The sequence below is a fragment of the Populus trichocarpa genome, chromosome 15, assembly GCF_000002775.5.
Source record: "Populus trichocarpa isolate Nisqually-1 chromosome 15, P.trichocarpa_v4.1, whole genome shotgun sequence".
Classification (NCBI taxonomy): domain Eukaryota; kingdom Viridiplantae; phylum Streptophyta; class Magnoliopsida; order Malpighiales; family Salicaceae; genus Populus; species Populus trichocarpa.
In genome coordinates, this window is record NC_037299.2 from 5,862,160 (window position 1) to 5,880,259 (window position 18,100).

Genomic DNA, 18,100 nt, shown 5'->3' on the forward strand with positions numbered 1-18,100 from the left:
CTGATGCCTGGATTTGTCTATGCGCACAATCCTTGTTGACTCGGTAATCATCACCGAAAACGGAGTCGTTGCCTCCTTGGAAATTGTCGACGAAACCGCTTCCCCAGGTGATGCTTGGTTCCGTATGCGCGCATAGTCCTTATTGACTCGGTAATAATCACTCTTGAATCGGTAATCACGGTTGACTCGATAATCGTCACCGAAAACGAAGTCGCTTCAGACATGGAAATCGTCGCCGAAACTGCTTCCCCAGCTGAAGCTTGGTTTCGTACGCGCGTGCAGTCCATATTGACTCGGTAATCGTCACCGAAAGCAGCGTAGTGTACGACTCAGAAATAATCAACTCCACTCCCTCCACAGCTGACGTCGGGATTGGTCAGCGCAAACAGACCGAGTTGACTCAGAAATTGTCAGCGACAATGAGTCTCTTCCAACTCGAAAATCATCACCAGAACTGCTTCCCCAGCTGATGCCTCGATTTGTCTATGCGCACTATCCCTGTTGACTCGGTAATCGTCACCGAAAACGGAGTCGCTGACGCCTTTGAAATTGTCGACGAAATCGCTTCCCCAGCTGATGCTTGGTTCCGTATGCGCGCACAGTCCTTGTTGACTCGGTAATAATCCATGTTGACTCGATAATAATCCCTATTGACTCGGTAATCATCACCGAAAGCAGCGTAGTGGACGACTCAGAAATAATCAACTCCACTCCCTCCACAGCTGACGTCGAGATTGGTCAGCGCAAACAGACCGAGTTGACTCAGAAATCGTCACCGATAATGAGTCTATTCCAACTAGAAAATCGTCACCAGAACTGCTTCCCCAGCTGATGCCTGGATTTGTCTATGCGCACAATCCCTATTGACTCGGTAATAATCCCTGTTGACTCGATAATCGTCACCGAAAATGTAGTCGCTGCCGACTTGGAAATTGTCGCCGAAACTGCTTCCCCAGATGAAGCTCGGTTTAGTACGTGCGCACAGTCCCTCTTGCTCGATAATCATCACCGAAAGCAGCGTACTGGACGACTCAGAAATAATCCACGACACTCCCTCCATGGCTGACGTCGGGATTGTCGGCCTAAAAAGTCCTCGTTGACTCGGAAATCGTCACCGATAATGAGTCTCTTCCAACACGAAAATCGTCACCAGAACTGCTTCCCCAGCTGATGCCTGGATTTGTCTATGCGCACAATCCTTGTTGACTCGGTAATCATCACCGAAAACGGAGTCGTTGCCTCCTTGGAAATTGTCGACGAAACCGCTTCCCCAGGTGATGCTTGGTTCCGTATGCGCGCATAGTCCTTATTGACTCGGTAATAATCACTCTTGAATCGGTAATCACGGTTGACTCGATAATCGTCACCGAAAACGAAGTCGCTTCAGACATGGAAATCGTCGCCGAAACTGCTTCCCCAGCTGAAGCTTGGTTTCGTACGCGCGTGCAGTCCATATTGACTCGGTAATCGTCACCGAAAGCAGCGTAGTGTACGACTCAGAAATAATCAACTCCACTCCCTCCACAGCTGACGTCGGGATTGGTCAGCGCAAACAGACCGAGTTGACTCAGAAATTGTCAGCGACAATGAGTCTCTTCCAACTCGAAAATCATCACCAGAACTGCTTCCCCAGCTGATGCCTCGATTTGTCTATGCGCACTATCCCTGTTGACTCGGTAATCGTCACCGAAAACGGAGTCGCTGACGCCTTTGAAATTGTCGACGAAATCGCTTCCCCAGCTGATGCTTGGTTCCGTATGCGCGCACAGTCCTTGTTGACTCGGTAATAATCCATGTTGACTCGATAATAATCCCTATTGACTCGGTAATCATCACCGAAAGCAGCGTAGTGGACGACTCAGAAATAATCAACTCCACTCCCTCCACAGCTGACGTCGAGATTGGTCAGCGCAAACAGACCGAGTTGACTCAGAAATCGTCACCGATAATGAGTCTATTCCAACTAGAAAATCGTCACCAGAACTGCTTCCCCAGCTGATGCCTGGATTTGTCTATGCGCACAATCCTTGTTGACTCGGTAATCATCACCGAAAACGGAGTCGTTGCCTCCTTGGAAATTGTCGACGAAACCGCTTCCCCAGGTGATGCTTGGTTCCGTATGCGCGCATAGTCCTTATTGACTCGGTAATAATCACTCTTGAATCGGTAATCACGGTTGACTCGATAATCGTCACCGAAAACGAAGTCGCTTCAGACATGGAAATCGTCGCCGAAACTGCTTCCCCAGCTGAAGCTTGGTTTCGTACGCGCGTGCAGTCCATATTGACTCGGTAATCGTCACCGAAAGCAGCGTAGTGTACGACTCAGAAATAATCAACTCCACGCCCTCCACAGCTGACGTCGGGATTGGTCAGCGCAAACAGACCGAGTTGACTCAGAAATTGTCAGCGACAATGAGTCTCTTCCAACTCGAAAATCATCACCAGAACTGCTTCCCCAGCTGATGCCTCGATTTGTCTATGCGCACTATCCCTGTTGACTCGGTAATCGTCACCGAAAACGGAGTCGCTGACGCCTTTGAAATTGTCGACGAAACCGCTTCCCCAGCTGATGCTTGGTTATGTATGCGCGCACAGTCTTTGTTGACTCGGTAATAATCCCTCTTGACTCGGTAATCCCTGTTGACTCTATAATAATCACCGAAAATGTAACAACCCGGCTTTCTAAGCCCAAAACAATAGTAAATTTTTTTTTTATATATATATATATTTAATACACATGGTGCCGGTAATCAAAGAACTTGAATCCTCACATCATCAAAATCCAATCCATACAATCAACAGTTCATTCAAAAGCGAATCTTACACAAACACATAATATTAAGGTTGCATGATTTGAAGTTCATATTAAAAATATATATACATGGACATGAGTTTGCATTCTTATACTACTAATAGCCATCACAAATTTTAAACAAAAAGGATCTAATAAAAGTTATACATTTAGTACATTGATCCCTACAAAATACATTGTGAGTTAGAATGCATCTACTTAATTCCTTGCAAAAGTAGATTCCCGTGTATCGGGTATCCTAGACATCTCGTTGGTGTGACGTCCCTGCAGCAGTACAAAACATTTAAGAGAAAACAAATACTTAATAATAATAATAATGGTAACTAACGGCCTAGCAATTAAATAAGCATTAACATTTATAATTTCTTCATGTATTTGATGTAACAATTAGTAGTACATATAGATACACAAGTTTTCAAATGCCATTCGCCGAAACTAGTCGTTTATTTGTCCCGGCTATCCATTCGGATTCCATAGCGATAGCTGCGTCGCTGCCAATCCTAAAATCGGCAGCCGAAACTACATCGCTGCCGATCAAGGAATCGGCAGCGAAACTGGGTCGCTGCCGATTTCTGTATCGGCAGCGAAGACTGCATCGCTGCCGATCCAGAATCGGCAGCGGAAACTGCGTCGCTGCCGATTTCTGTATCGGCAGCGAATACTGTGTCGCTGCCGATCCAGAATCGGCAGCGGAACTGCGTCGCTGCCGATCCACAATCGGCAGCGAAATCATCCCTTTTTAACCCGGCCATCCATTCGGACGCCATTAGCCAAAGCTAATCATTCTTTGTCCCGGCCATCCGTTTGGATGCCATTAGCCGAAGCTAATCAGTCCTTCATCCCGGCCATCCATTCGGACGCCATTAGCCGAAGCTAATCATTCTTTGTCCCGGCCATCCGTTTGGATGCCATTAGCCGAAGCTAATCAGTCTTTTATCAACAATTAAGCGTTCGACAATTTAATATCGGTTCTAACAATATGGTAGTACTCAAGTTAAAATATTCCAAGATTCAACGTATGAAAAAGAAAGGTGCAAGTCACCTACCTGCTCCACCTGTGGGTCGTTCCTGTCTTGATGATGGTCCAATCCCGACCGCACCACCTAAGACATCAATGGTCACAAATCAGCACAATTGTATTTATTTTATTTTTGAATCACATTCATCATCACACTTATTTCAATAGTTCATATGTTCACATTCAAGTGTTCCCTATTTTACACCATCATATCATGAAATTGTTATTAGCATTTAAGTCATTCCTTCCTAGGAGGCTTATTGTAGGAATCGGCAGCGAGAACTGGTTCGCCGCAGGCTGCCAGTTCGGCAGCGAGAACTGCACCGCTGTTGGCGCCACAGTTTTGCTGCACAACGCACAACTCGGCAGCGAATATCACTTCGCTGCAGGAGGTTCAGCTGCGGCAGCGAAACAGAATTTCGCTGCGCAACACACAAATCGGCAGCGAATATCAAATCGCTGCAGGAGGTTCAGTTGCGTCAGCGAAACAGAATTTCGTCGCGCAACACACAAATTGGCAGCGAATATTAATTCGCTGCAGCAGGTTCAGTTGCGGCAGCGAAACAGAATTTCGCTGCGCAACACACAAATCGGCAGCGAATATCAATTTCGCTGCGCAACACACAAATCGGCAGCGAATATTAATTCGCTGCAGCAGGTTCAGTTGCGTCAGCGAAACAGAATTTCGCTGCGCAACACACAAATCGGCAGCGAATATTAATTCGCTGCAGCAGGTTCAGTTGCGGCAGCGAAACAGAATTTCGCTGCGCAACACACAAATCGGCAGCATCAATTTCAGCACAATCATCACAGTACAACACATTAATTCCAGCAACAAACATCACAGCAGAACACATTAATTCCAGCAACAATATCACAGCAGAACACATTAATTACCCCCTAGTTAAAGCCAGCCTTCTACCATGATTTGTTAGATGTTCTGAAATTGACTTTATTTCACTTTTGTTTGCTTGTTCTCTTGGTTAATTTCAGCTTCCTTCACAACTGGCTTAGGTCTTAGATCAATTCTTTTCTTAGGGTTTTTCTTCTTCATTTTCGTTTTTGATCTTACGGGGGAGAGGAAGAGAGTTTCATGACCCATACCTTCTGAATTTAACTAAGTTTGAGGAAGGTTTGACACTATTCAGCTGCTGGTTCTCCTCCTTCTTCTTCCTCTCACGTTTTCCGGCTCTCTTTTTCCTCTCCTCTATGCAGCTGCCCACTCCTCTCTCAAGGTCTCATCTCTCCCTCACAAGTTCACAAAGTAATCTCTACTGGTCTGATTCACGTTTCTGTTGTGAAAGGGGAAGGGAAGAACGGCATGCAGCTGCTGGATTTGGAAGAAGATGGGTCATTCTCTCTCCCCTCTTTGTATTTATACTACCCATCCAATGAAATGGGTTGTTTGGGGGTTGGTTTAGGTGTGTCCTTATCCTTGTTTGGTTTATCTAAAACCAGTTTTTACCCCTCCCTCCCAGCTCTGCGTCACTGTTCATTGAGAAATCGGCAGCGAAAACTGCGTCGCTGCCGATTTCTGCATCGGCAGCGAAAACTGCGTCGCTGCCGATTAAGAAATGGGCAGCGAAAACTGTGTCGCTACCGATTTCTGTATCGGTAGTGAAGGCTGCGTCGCTGCCAAGTCCAGAATCGGCAGCGAAAACTGCGTTGCTGCCGATTTCTGCATCGGCAGCGAAAACTGCGTCGCTGCCAAGTCCAGAATCGGCAGCGAAAACTGCATCGCTGCCCAGTCCAGAATCGGCAGCAAAAACTGCGTCGCTGCCGATTTCTGCATCGGCAGCGAAAACTGCGTCGCTGCCAAGTCCAGAATCGGCAGCGAAAACTGCATCGCTGCCCAGTCCAGAATCGGCAGCGAAAACTGCGTCGCTGCCGATTTCTGCATCGGCAGCGAAAACTGCATTCATCATCATCCCTCTCTCTCTAAATATATATATATATATTTTCCTTTGGGTGTTTACATTCTCCCCTCCTAAATATGAATTTCATCCTCGAAATTTAAGAAGTTTCACACTCCATACCTGGTAGATCAAATAAATTAGGGTACTTTTTTCTCATCTCAGCCTCCCTCTCCCAAGTTTCCTCTTCTACTTGAGCATTTCGCCATAAGATTCTAACGATGGGGATCTTTTTGCTCCGTAACTCCTTCACTTCTTGATCTAGTATCCTTATGGGCCTCAATTCCAGTGTTAAGTCTTCCTTGACCTCTACTGGGACCTGGGGTAGAACTCGGGCGGGGTCTACGTTAGCCTTCCTTAACAAGGAGACATGGAACACATCATGGACCCTAGCTAACTGTGGGGGCAAATCCACCTTGTAGGCTACTGGTCCAACTCGTTGTAAGATTTTGAAGGGTCCAATGAAACGGGGAGTTAACTTCCCTTTCAATCCAAATCGTAACATGTTCTTCCATGGGGCTACCTTCAGGAACACCTGGTCCCCCGTACTGAACTCGAGAGGTCTTCTCCTCACATCGGCATACTTCTTCTGTCTATCCTGTGCGGCTTTGATGCGATCCCTGATAATTCTCACTTTCTCCGTGGTGACTTGAACTAACTCTGCGCCATATAACTTCCGGTCCCCAATTTCCTCCCAACATAAAGGAGTTCTACACCTCCTACCATACAAGGCTTCATATGGGGCCATCCCTATTGTGGCTTGGTGACTATTGTTATATGTGAACTCCACCAATGCCATGTGTTCCTCCCAGTTTCCTCCAAATTCTAGCACACATGCCCGTAATAGGTCTTCCAAGACTTGAATGACTCTTTCCGATTGGCCATCCGTTTGAGGGTGAAACGCAGTGCTCATGTCCAATCTTGTCCCCAAGGCATGTTGTATGCTCGGCCAAAGTCGAGAGGTGAACCTAGGATCTCGATCCGATACAATGGACACCGGAATCCCATGAAGTCGTACCACCTCATTTATGTAGATCTTGGCAAGCTTGTCCACCGAGTCGGTCATCTTTACAGGCAAGAATAGTGCGGATTTCGTCAACCGATCCACAATGACCCATATCGCATCATTTCCTTTTCTCCCCTTGGGAAATCCTGACATGAAATCCATGGTGATCATCTCCCACTTCCATTCTGGAATTTGTAATGGCTGTAATGGTCCCGCAGGCCTTTGGTGTTCAACCTTGACTTGTTGACATATCCCACACTTTGACACATACTCAGCTATTTCCCTTTTCATATTAGGCCACCAATAGAGGTGTTTCAGGTCTCGGTACATCTTAGTGCTGCCAGGATGTATGGAGAATTTGGACTCATGTGCTTCTTGCAGAACCATACGTTTAACTATTTCGTCATCAGGCACGTACAACCGTTGTCCCATCATCAAGGATCCATCATCCGCTACTCGGAATTTCATTTCTACCCCGGCCTCCACATTCTTCCTAATCTTGGATCCCACCTTGTCATGGAATTGGGCATGTAGTATCTGTTCTCGATACGTTGGTCGCACCAATAATTGGGCTACTAACCCACCTCTTGCATCAATTCCCAAATCTGCACCCAACTCTTTTAATTCTGCCAATTGCCGCTCCTTTCCCACTGTTAAGCTTCCCAAGGAGGCTTTATTTTTGCGACTGAGGGCATCTGCCACCACATTTGCTTTCCCCGGGTGGTATTCTATGGTGCAATCATAATCCTTAATGAGCTCTATCCACCTTCTTTGCCGCATGTTCAACTCCTTTTGCGACATCAGATACTTCAGGCTCTTATGATCAGTAAAAATTTGGGTTCGAGACCCATACAAATAGTGTCTCCATATCCTCAAGGAAAATACTACAGCTGCCAACTCCAGGTCGTGCACTGGGTAGTTCACCTCATGAGTCTTTAATTTCCTTGATGCATAGGCGATCACCTTCCCATGTTGCATCAAAACACACCCCAATCCCTTCCCCGAGGCATCACTATATACCACAAAACCCTCGGTCCCTGAGGGGAGAGTTAAGACTGGAGCAGTGGTGAGCCTCCTCTTCAATTCTTGGAAGCTTGCCTCACATTCTTCCGACCACACCCACTTCTTATCCTTCCTAGTTAGCTGGGTCAAAGGGGTTGCAATTAGGGAAAAACCTTCGATAAATCTCCGATAGTATCCTGCAAGTCCCAGGAAACTACGTATTTCAGTGACCGAAGTCGGTCTTTCCCATTTCAAGACTGCTTCGACTTTTTGAGGGTCGACAAAAACACCTTCGGCTGAAATGACATGTCCCAAAAACATCACTCTTTTCAGCCAAAATTCACATTTACTCAATTTTGCATATAACTGGTGATCTCTCAAGGTTTGTAAGGTTTGTCTCAAGTGTTCTTCGTGCTCCTTGAAAGAATTCGAGTACACCAGTATATCATCAATGAATACCACCACAAACTTATCCAGGTATGGTTGAAAAACCCGATTCATCAAATCCATGAAGAGGGCTGGGGCGTTCGTCAACCCGAACGGTAACACCAAAAATTCATAGTGTCCGTAACGAGTTCTAAATGCGGTCTTTGCTACATCCGCTTCTTTAATCTTCATCTGATAGTACCCTGATCTCAGATCTATTTTCGAGAATGCCCTCGCTCCCTTTAATTGGTCGAACAAATCATCTATCCGAGGTAATGGATACTTGTTTTTCATTGTTATTTTGTTCAACTGTCGATAGTCAATACAAAGCCTATGAGTTCCATCTTTCTTTCTTACAAATAGAACCGGTGCTCCCCAAGGAGAATTACTGGGCCGTATGAACCCTTTGTCTAATAATTCCTGTAATTGAGTCTTTAACTCGTTCAGTTCTGCTGGAGCCATCCGATACGGTTGTTGGGCTATGGGTGGGACTCCAGGAAAAGTGTCTATAGACACCTCTACCTCTCGCTCCGGGGGTAGTCCTAGTAGTTCTTCTGGAAACACATCTGGGAAATCCTTCACCACAGGAATATCCTTCAATCGTGGACCTTCATCATCAGAGTTTAAGATGTATGCGAGGTATCCCATACATCCCTTTCTTAAAAGTTTTTGGGCTGTTACCACCGATATTAAAGCATTCAGTTTGAGAAATCTCTCTCCTTCAAAAGTCATTTTCTCGCCCTTAGATGTTTGGAAAGTAACAGTTTTAGCATAACAATCTATTAGTGCCTTGTATTTACTCAACCAATCCATGCCTAGTATTATGTCAAAATCATGCAGCTCTAAGGGAATCAAGTCTACTTCTGTTTCATACCCGGATAAACTAACCCCCACATCCACATATACAATATTTGTTTCAACCATGTTTCCCATTGGAGTTCCAATTACAAACCCCTTCTCTACTATTTCTACTTCCTTTCTCAATTTAGTGACACTTCTCTTAGCAATGAATGAGTGGGTGGCACCCGGATCAAACAATACATGCATATTAAAATCATTCAACAGTAGTGTACCTACCACCACATCCGATGCAGCCCTGGCCTCCTCCTGTGTCAGGTGGAAGACCCTCCCTGGGGTCCGATCATTTTGTGCCCTCGGCTTCCCTCGACTGGAGTTTGCCCCTGATTGAGAAGATCTCACTGGCCTATTAACGGTGACTGACTGCTGGTGGCTCTGACTGGGCTGTCTATAGCTCTGTACTTGTCCGGTGTTTCTTTTGGGGCAGTCCCTCTTGTAATGACCTTTCCCACCACAGTAATGACACCCTTGGCTAAGATACTGGCAGTTCCTCCACCTATGACCCTCTCCTCTGCACACAAAGCATCGCCCAGGGGAAACTGAGCAGTCCCCAGGGTGTTTTTGTCCACATTTTACACAAAAAGGATAGTCAACTCCCCTGCGGTCACCGGTCCCAGTTGAAGAGTTTGCCCTCGAGTGCGACTTTCCCGCCATCATTCTCCCACTTGACTGTTGGTGAGGCGGTAATATCAAACTCCCCTTCTTTCCGTTCTGCTCAAACACTCCACTTTTTCCTTTCTTCGGGTGCGGTGGTCTGCCGCTGAAATAGTCCCCATCTCTCCTTTTGCTTATACTCTGATACCCCCCTTGGCTTTCTCCAATACATGCCTCCAGAGCTTGTGCAGCCTCAATCAACTCCCTCACCGATTTAAATAGCAAGGCGATCAATCCTTGTCTCAAATCCTGTCGTAAACCATCTCTCAACTTTTCAATCATATGTTCCTTTGTCGGCACATAATGTGGGGCGAACAATGAGAGGTCATGGAATCTCCTTTCGTACTCCAATACTGACATATCACCCTGTCTTAATGCCAAGAACTCTTGTTCTTTCACCTTGCAATGATACTTGGAATAAAACTGATTCTCAAACTCTGTCTTGAAATCACTCCAAGTTAGGGTCTCAGTCGCACGCCTCAGCTGAACTGTTTCCCACCATGTCATGGCCCTATCAGATAGTAACTGGGATGCACAATTTACCCTCAAACCCTCAGGTATGCTTATTTGAATCATTGTCTTTTCTACCTTCCTGATCCATCTTCCAGCTATCTCTGCATCTTGTTCCCCCATATACGGTTCACAGCCCATTTCCCTCATACTCTTGACTAGTCGCACCAGTGGTACCACATTATCCATGGTCATGCTGGTCGTAGGGGCTGCTGGTGGAATCTGCGTGGTAGGGGTTGTTTGTGCTGCTGAACTAGCCATGCCTTCCATCACTGCTTTAACTATTTGTACAAGGAGTCCTGCATCTACATATTGTGGGGGCACACCAGTTGGAACAGTAGATGGCTGTGCTTCTGATCTTTCTCGCTGCTCCGTTGCGACTGGGGGTGTTCCCTCTGTCTGATGAGGCTTCGGGCCTTCTCCTGCCACCGTATCTTTCCCCTGCAAGGTTTCGGACGGTATTATCGGAGCATGAGATGCCGTATCATCTAAGGGATCTTCATCTTGCCAATTTTGGGCACCTCGGTTCATGCCCCTCCTTTCTAAGGAGAGCGGCTCAGTTCGTGTCCCTTGTCGGGTGCGTACCATCCTGAAATTCATCGCAACAACACATTTATTAATGATCCTCAGGATCCATACCAAGTGCTCTGATACCAACTGTAACAACCCGGCTTTCTAAGCCCAAAACAATAGTAAATTTTTTTTATATATATATATATTTAATACACATGGTGCCGGTAATCAAAGAACTTGAATCCTCACATCATCAAAATCCAATCCATACAATCAACAGTTCATTCAAAAGCGAATCTTACACAAACACATAATATTAAGGTTGCATGATTTGAAGTTCATATTAAAAATATATATACATGGACATGAGTTTGCATTCTTATACTACTAATAGCCATCACAAATTTTAAACAAAAAGGATCTAATAAAAGTTATACATTTAGTACATTGATCCCTACAAAATACATTGTGAGTTAGAATGCATCTACTTAATTCCTTGCAAAAGTAGATTCCCGTGTATCGGGTATCCTAGACATCTCGTTGGTGTGACGTCCCTGCAGCAGTACAAAACATTTAAGAGAAAACAAATACTTAATAATAATAATAATGGTAACTAACGGCCTAGCAATTAAATAAGCATTAACATTTATAATTTCTTCATGTATTTGATGTAACAATTAGTAGTACATATAGATACACAAGTTTTCAAATGCCATTCGCCGAAACTAGTCGTTTATTTGTCCCGGCTATCCATTCGGATTCCATAGCGATAGCTGCGTCGCTGCCAATCCTCAAATCGGCAGCCGAAACTACATCGCTGCCGATCAAGGAATCGGCAGCGAAACTGGGTCGATGTCGATTTCTGTATCGGCAGCGAAGACTGCATCGCTGCGGATCCAGAATCGGCAGCGGAAACTGCGTCGCTGCCGATTTCTGTATCGGCAGCGAATACTGTGTCGCTGCCGATCCAGAATCGGCAGCGGAACTGCATCGCTGCCGATCCACAATCGGCAGCGAAATCATCCCTTTTTAACCCGGCCATCCATTCGGACGTCATTAGCCAAAGCTAATCATTCTTTGTCCCGGCCATCCGTTTGGATGCCATTAGCCGAAGCTAATCAGTCCTTTATCAACAATTAAGCGTTCGACAATTTAATATCGGTTCTAACAATATGGTAGTACTCAAGTTAAAATATTCCAAGATTCAACGTATGAAAAAGAAAGGTGCAAGTCACCTACCTGCTCCACCTGTGGGTCGTTCCTGTCTTGATGATGGTCCAATCCCGACCGCACCACCTAAGACATCAATCGTCACAAATCAGCACAGTTGTATTTATTTTATTTTTGAATCACATTCATCATCACACTTATTTCAATAGTTCATATGTTCACATTCAAGTGTTCCCTATTTTACACCATCATATCATGAAATTGTTATTAGCATTTAAGTCATTCCTGCCTAGGAGGCTTATTGTAGGAATCGGCAGCGAGAACTGGTTCGCTGCGGGCTGCCCAATTCGGCAGCGAGAACTGGTTCGCCGCCCGCTGCCAGTTCGGCAGCGAGAACTGCACCGCTGTTGGCGCCAATGTTATTAATTCTGTTTCGCTGCGCAACACACAAATCAGCAGCGAATATTAATTCGCTGCAGCAGGTTCAGTTGCGGCAGCGAAACAGAATTTCGCTGCGCAACACACAAATCGGCAGCGAATATCAAATCGCTGCAGCAGGTTTAGTTGCGGCAGCGAAACAGAATTTCGCTGCGCAACACACAAATCGGCAGCGAATATTAATTCGCTGCAGCAGGTTCAGTTGCGGCAGCGAAACAGAATTTCGCTGCGCAACACACAAATCGGCAGCGAATATGAATTCGCTGCAGCAGGTTCAGTTGCGGCAGCGAAACAGAATTTCGCTTCGCAACACACAAATCGGCAGCGAATATCAAATCGCTGCAGGAGGTTCAGTTGCGTCAGCGAAACAGATTTTCGCTGCGCAACACACAAATCGGCAGCGAATATCAAATCGCTGCAGCAGGTTCAGTTGCGGCAGCGAAACAGACTTTCGCTGCGCAACACACAAATCGGCAGCGAATATTAATTCGCTGCAGCAGGTTCAGTTGCGGCAGCGAAACAGAATTTCGCTGCGCAACACACAAATCGGCAGCGAATATGAATTCGCTGCAGCAGGTTCAGTTGCGGCAGCGAAACAGAATTTCGCTTCGCAACACACAAATCGGCAGCGAATATCAAATCGCTGCAGGAGGTTCAGTTGCGTCAGCGAAACAGAATTTCGCTGCGCAACACACAAATCGGCAGCGAATATCAAATCGCTGCAGCAGGTTCAGTTGCGGCAGCGAAACAGACTTTCGCTGCGCAACACACAAATCGGCAGCGAATATTAATTCGCTGCAGCAGGTTCAGTTGCGGCAGCGAAACAGAATTTCGCTGCGCAACACACAAATCGGCAGCGAATATCAAATCGCTGCAGCAGGTTAAGTTGCGGCAGCGAAACAGAATTTCGCTGCGCAACACACAAATCGGCAGCGAATATCAAATCGCTGCAGCAGGTTCAGTTGCGGCAGCGAAACAGAATTTCGCTGCGCAACACACAAATCGGCAGCGAATATCAAATCGCTGCAGCAGGTTCAGTTGCGGCAGCGAAACAGAATTTCGCTTCGCAACACACAAATCGGCAGCGAATATCAAATCGCTGCAGCAGGTTCAGTTGCGTCAGCGAAACAGAATTTCGCTGCGCAACACACAAATCGGCAGCGAATATCAAATCGCTGCAGCAGGTTCAGTTGCGTCAGCGAAACAGAATTTCGCTGCGCAACACACAAATCGGCAGCGAATATCAAATCGCTGCAGCAGGTTCAGTTGCGGCAGCGAAACAGAATTTCGCTTCGCAACACACAAATCGGCAGCGAATATCAAATCGCTGCAGCAGGTTCAGTTGCGGCAGCGAAACAGAATTTCGCTGCGCAACACACAAATCGGCAGCGAATATCAAATCGCTGCAGCAGGTTAAGTTGCGGCAGCGAAACAGAATTTCGCTGCGCAACACACAAATCGGCAGCGAATATCAAATCGCTGCAGGAGGTTCAGTTGCGGCAGCGAAACAGAATTTCGCTGCGCAACACACAAATCGGCAGCGAATATGAATTCGCTGCAGCAGGTTCAGTTGCGGCAGCGAAACAGACTTTCGTTGCGCAACACACAAATCGGCAGCGAATATTAATTCGCTGCAGCAGGTTCAGTTGCGGCAGCGAAACAGAATTTCGCTGCGCAACACACAAATCGGCAGCGAATATCAAATCGCTGCAGCAGGTTAAGTTGCGGCAGCGAAACAGAATTTCGCTGCGCAACACACAAATCGGCAGCGAATATCAAATCGCTGCAGCAGGTTCAGTTGCGGCAGCGAAACAGAATTTCGCTGCGCAACACACAAATCGGCAGCGAATATGAATTCGCTGCAGCATGTTCAGTTGCGGCAGCGAAACAGAATTTCGCTTCGCAACACACAAATCGGCAGCGAATATCAAATCGCTGCAGCAGGTTCAGTTGCGTCAGCGAAACAGAATTTCGCTGCGCAACACACAAATCGGCAGCGAATATCAAATCGCTGCAGCAGGTTCAGTTGCGGCAGCGAAACAGATTTTCGCTGCGCAACACACAAATCGGCAGCGAATATCAAATCGCTGCAGCAGGTTCAGTTGCGGCAGCGAAACAGAATTTCGCTTCGCAACACACAAATCGGCAGCGAATATCAAATCGCTGCAGCAGGTTCAGTTGCGGCAGCGAAACAGAATTTCGCTGCGCAACACACAAATCGGCAGAGAATATTAATTCGCTGCAGCAGGTTCAGTTGCGGCAGCGAAACAGAATTTCGCTTCGCAACACACAAATCGGCAGCGAATATCAAATCGCTGCAGGAGGTTCAGTTGCGTCAGCGAAACAGAATTTCACTGCGCAACACACAAATCGGCAGCGAATATCAAATCGCTGCAGGAGGTTCAGTTGCGTCAGCGAAACAGAATTTCGCTGCGCAACACACAAATCGGCAGCGAATATCAAATCGCTGCAGCAGGTTCAGTTGCGGCAGCGAAACAGAATTTCGCTGCGCAACACACAAATCGGCAGCGAATATGAATTCGCTGCAGCAGGTTCAGTTGCGGCAGCGAAACAGAATTTCGCTTCGCAACACACAAATCGGCAGCGAATATCAAATCGCTGCAGGAGGTTCAGTTGCGTCAGCGAAACAGAATTTCGCTGCGCAACACACAAATCGGCAGCGAATATCAAATCGCTGCAGGAGGTTCAGTTGCGTCAGCGAAACAGAATTTCGCTGCGCAACACACAAATCGGCAGCGAATATCAAATCGCTGCAGCAGGTTCAGTTGCGTCAGCGAAACAGAATTTCGCTGCGCAACACACAAATCGGCAGCGAATATCAAATCGCTGCAGGAGGTTCAGTTGCGTCAGCGAAACAGAATTTCGCTGCGCAACACACAAATCGGCATCGAATATCAAATCGCTGCAGCAGGTTCAGTTGCGGCAGCGAAACAGAATTTCGCTGCGCAACACACAAATCGGCAGCGAATATTAATTCGCTGCAGCAGGTTCAGTTGCGGCAGCGAAACAGAATTTCGCTTCGCAACACACAAATCGGCAGCGAATATCAAATCGCTGCAGCAGGTTCAGTTGCGGCAGCGAAACAGAATTTCGCTGCGCAACAAACAAATCGGCAGCGAATATTAATTCGCTGCAGCAGGTTCAGTTGCGGCAGCGAAACAGAATTTCGCTTCGCAACACACAAATCGGCAGCGAATATCAAATCGCTTCTGGAGGTTCAGTTGCGTCAGCGAAACAGAATTTCGCTGCGCAACACACAAATCGGCAGCGAATATTAATTCGCTGCAGCAGGTTCAGTTGCGGCAGCGAAACAGAATTTCGCTGCGCAACACACAAATCGGCAGCGAATATGAATTCGCTGCAGCAGGTTCAGTTGCGGCAGCGAAACAGAATTTCGCTGCGCAACACACAAATCGGCAGCGAATATCAAATCGCTGCAGGAGGTTCAGTTGCGTCAGCGAAACAGAATTTCGCTGCGCAACACACAAATCGGCAGCGAATATTAATTCGCTGCAGCAGGTTCAGTTGCGGCAGCGAAACAGAATTTCGCTGCGCAACACACAAATCGGCAGCGAATATGAATTCGCTGCAGCAGGTTCAGTTGCGGCAGCGAAACAGAATTTAGCTGCGCAACACACAAATCGGCAGCGAATATTAATTCGCTGCAGCAGGTTCAGTTGCGGCAGCGAAACAGAATTTCGCTGCGCAACACACAAATCGGCAGCGAATATTAATTCGCTGCAGCAGGTTCAGTTGCGGCATGGAAACAGAATTTCGCTGCGCAACACACAAATCGGCAGCGAATATGAATTCGCTGCAGCAGGTTCAGTTGCGGCAGCGAAACAGAATTTCGCTGCGCAACACACAAATCGGCAGCATCAATTGCAGCACAATCATCACAGCAGAACACATTAATTCCAGCAACAAACATCACAGCAGAACACATTAATTCCAGCAACAATATCACAGCAGAACACATTAATTACCCCCTAGTTAAAGCCAGCCTTCTACCATGATTTGTTAGATGTTCTGAAATTGACTTTATTTCACTTTTGTTTGCTTGTTCTCTTGGTTAATTTCAGCTTCCTTCACAGCTGGCTTAGGTCTTAGATCAATTCTTTTCTTAGGGTTTTTCTTCTTCATTTTCGTTTTTGATCTTACGGGGGAGAGGAAGAGAGTTTCATGACCCATACCTTCTGAATTTAACTAAGTTTGAGGAAGGTTTGACACTATTCAGCTGCTGGTTCTCCTCCTTCTTCTTCCTCTCACGTTTTCCGGCTCTCTTTTTCCTCTCCTCTATGCAGCTGCCCACTCCTCTCTCAAGGTCTCATCTCTCCCTCACAAGTTCACAAAGTAATCTCTACTGGTCTGATTCACGTTTCTGTTGTGAAAGGGGAAGGGAAGAACGGCATGCAGCTGCTGGATTTGGAAGAAGATGGGTCATTCTCTCTCCCCTCTTTGTATTTATACTACCCATCCAATGAAATGGGTTGTTTGGGGGTTGGTTTAGGTGTGTCCTTATCCTTGTTTGGTTTATCTAAAACCAGTTTTTACCCCTCCCTCCCAGCTCTGCGTCACTGTTCATTGAGAAATCGGCAGCGAAAACTGCGTCGCTGCCGATTTCTGCATCGGCAGCGAAAACTGCGTCGCTGCCGATTAAGAAATGGGCAGCGAAAACTGTGTCGCTACCGATTTCTGTATCGGTAGTGAAGGCTGCGTCGCTGCCCAGTCCAGAATCGGCAGCGAAAACTGCATCGCTGCCCAGTCCAGAATCGGCAGCGAAAACTGCGTCGCTGCCGATTTCTGCATCGGCAGCGAAAACTGCGTGGCTGCCCAGTCCAGAATCGGCAGCGAAAACTGCATCGCTGCCCAGTCCAGAATCGGCAGCGAAAACTTTGTCGCTGCCGATTTCTGCATCGGCAGCGAAAACTGCGTCGCTGCCAAGTCCAGAATCGGCAGCGAAAACTGCATCGCTGCCCAGTCCAGAATCGGCAGCGAAAACTGCGTCGCTGCCGATTTCTGCATCGGCAGCGAAAACTGCGTCGCTGCCCAGTCCAGAATCGGCAGCGAAAACTGCCTCGCTGCCCAGTCCAGAATCGGCAGCGAAAACTGCGTCGCTGCCGATTTCTGCATCGGCAGCGAAAACTGCATTCATCATCATCCCTCTCTCTCTAAATATATATATATTTTCCTTTGGGTGTTTACAGAAAATGTAGCGCTGCCGACTTTGAAATAGTCGCCGAAACTGCTTCCCCAGCTGATAATCGGTTTTGTACGCGCGCACAGTCCCTATTGACTCGGTAATCGTCACCGAAAGCAGCGTAGTGGACGACTCAGAAGTAATCAACTCCACTCCCTCCACAACTGACGTCGGGATTGGTCAGCGCAAACAGACCTAGTTGACTCAGAAATCGTCAACGACAATGAGTCTCTTCCAACTAGAAAATCGTCACCAGAACTGCTTCCCCAGCTGATGCCTGGTTTTGTCTGTGCGCCCAATCCCTGTTGACTCGGTAATCGTCACCGAAAACGGAGTCGCTGCCGACTTGGAAATTGTCGACGAAACCACTTCCCCAGATGATGCTTTGTTCCGTATGCGCGCACAGTCCTTGTCGACTCGGTAATAATCCCTATTGACTCGGTAATCCCTGTTGACTCGATAATCCTCACCGAAAACGTAGTCGCTGCCGACTTGGAAATCGTCGCCGAAACTGCTTCACCAGCTGCAGATCGGTTTCGTACGCGCGCATAGTCCCT

General features: G+C 46.9%; 2 long non-coding RNA genes across 3 annotated transcripts; both read right to left on the minus strand.

Annotated features, from left to right (window-relative positions):
* Positions 1-2,835: 2,835 nt before the first annotated feature.
* LOC127904356 (uncharacterized) lies at positions 2,836-5,272 on the minus strand. Of its 2 annotated transcripts, XR_008057441.1 has the most exons (3): positions 4,937-5,272; positions 3,861-3,917; positions 2,836-3,078 (listed from the first exon to the last, which is right to left on the minus strand). It is a non-coding gene; the product is annotated as an uncharacterized LOC127904356 (long non-coding RNA). The 2 variants fall into 2 exon arrangements; XR_008057440.1 differs by lacking the exon at positions 4,937-5,272 and having other exon boundaries at positions 3,861-4,092.
* A 5,732-nt stretch (positions 5,273-11,004) lies between these two features.
* LOC127904355 (uncharacterized) lies at positions 11,005-16,880 on the minus strand. The gene is made up of 3 exons (XR_008057439.1): positions 16,537-16,880; positions 11,954-12,010; positions 11,005-11,268 (listed from the first exon to the last, which is right to left on the minus strand). It is a non-coding gene; the product is annotated as an uncharacterized LOC127904355 (long non-coding RNA).
* Positions 16,881-18,100: the final 1,220 nt, after the last annotated feature.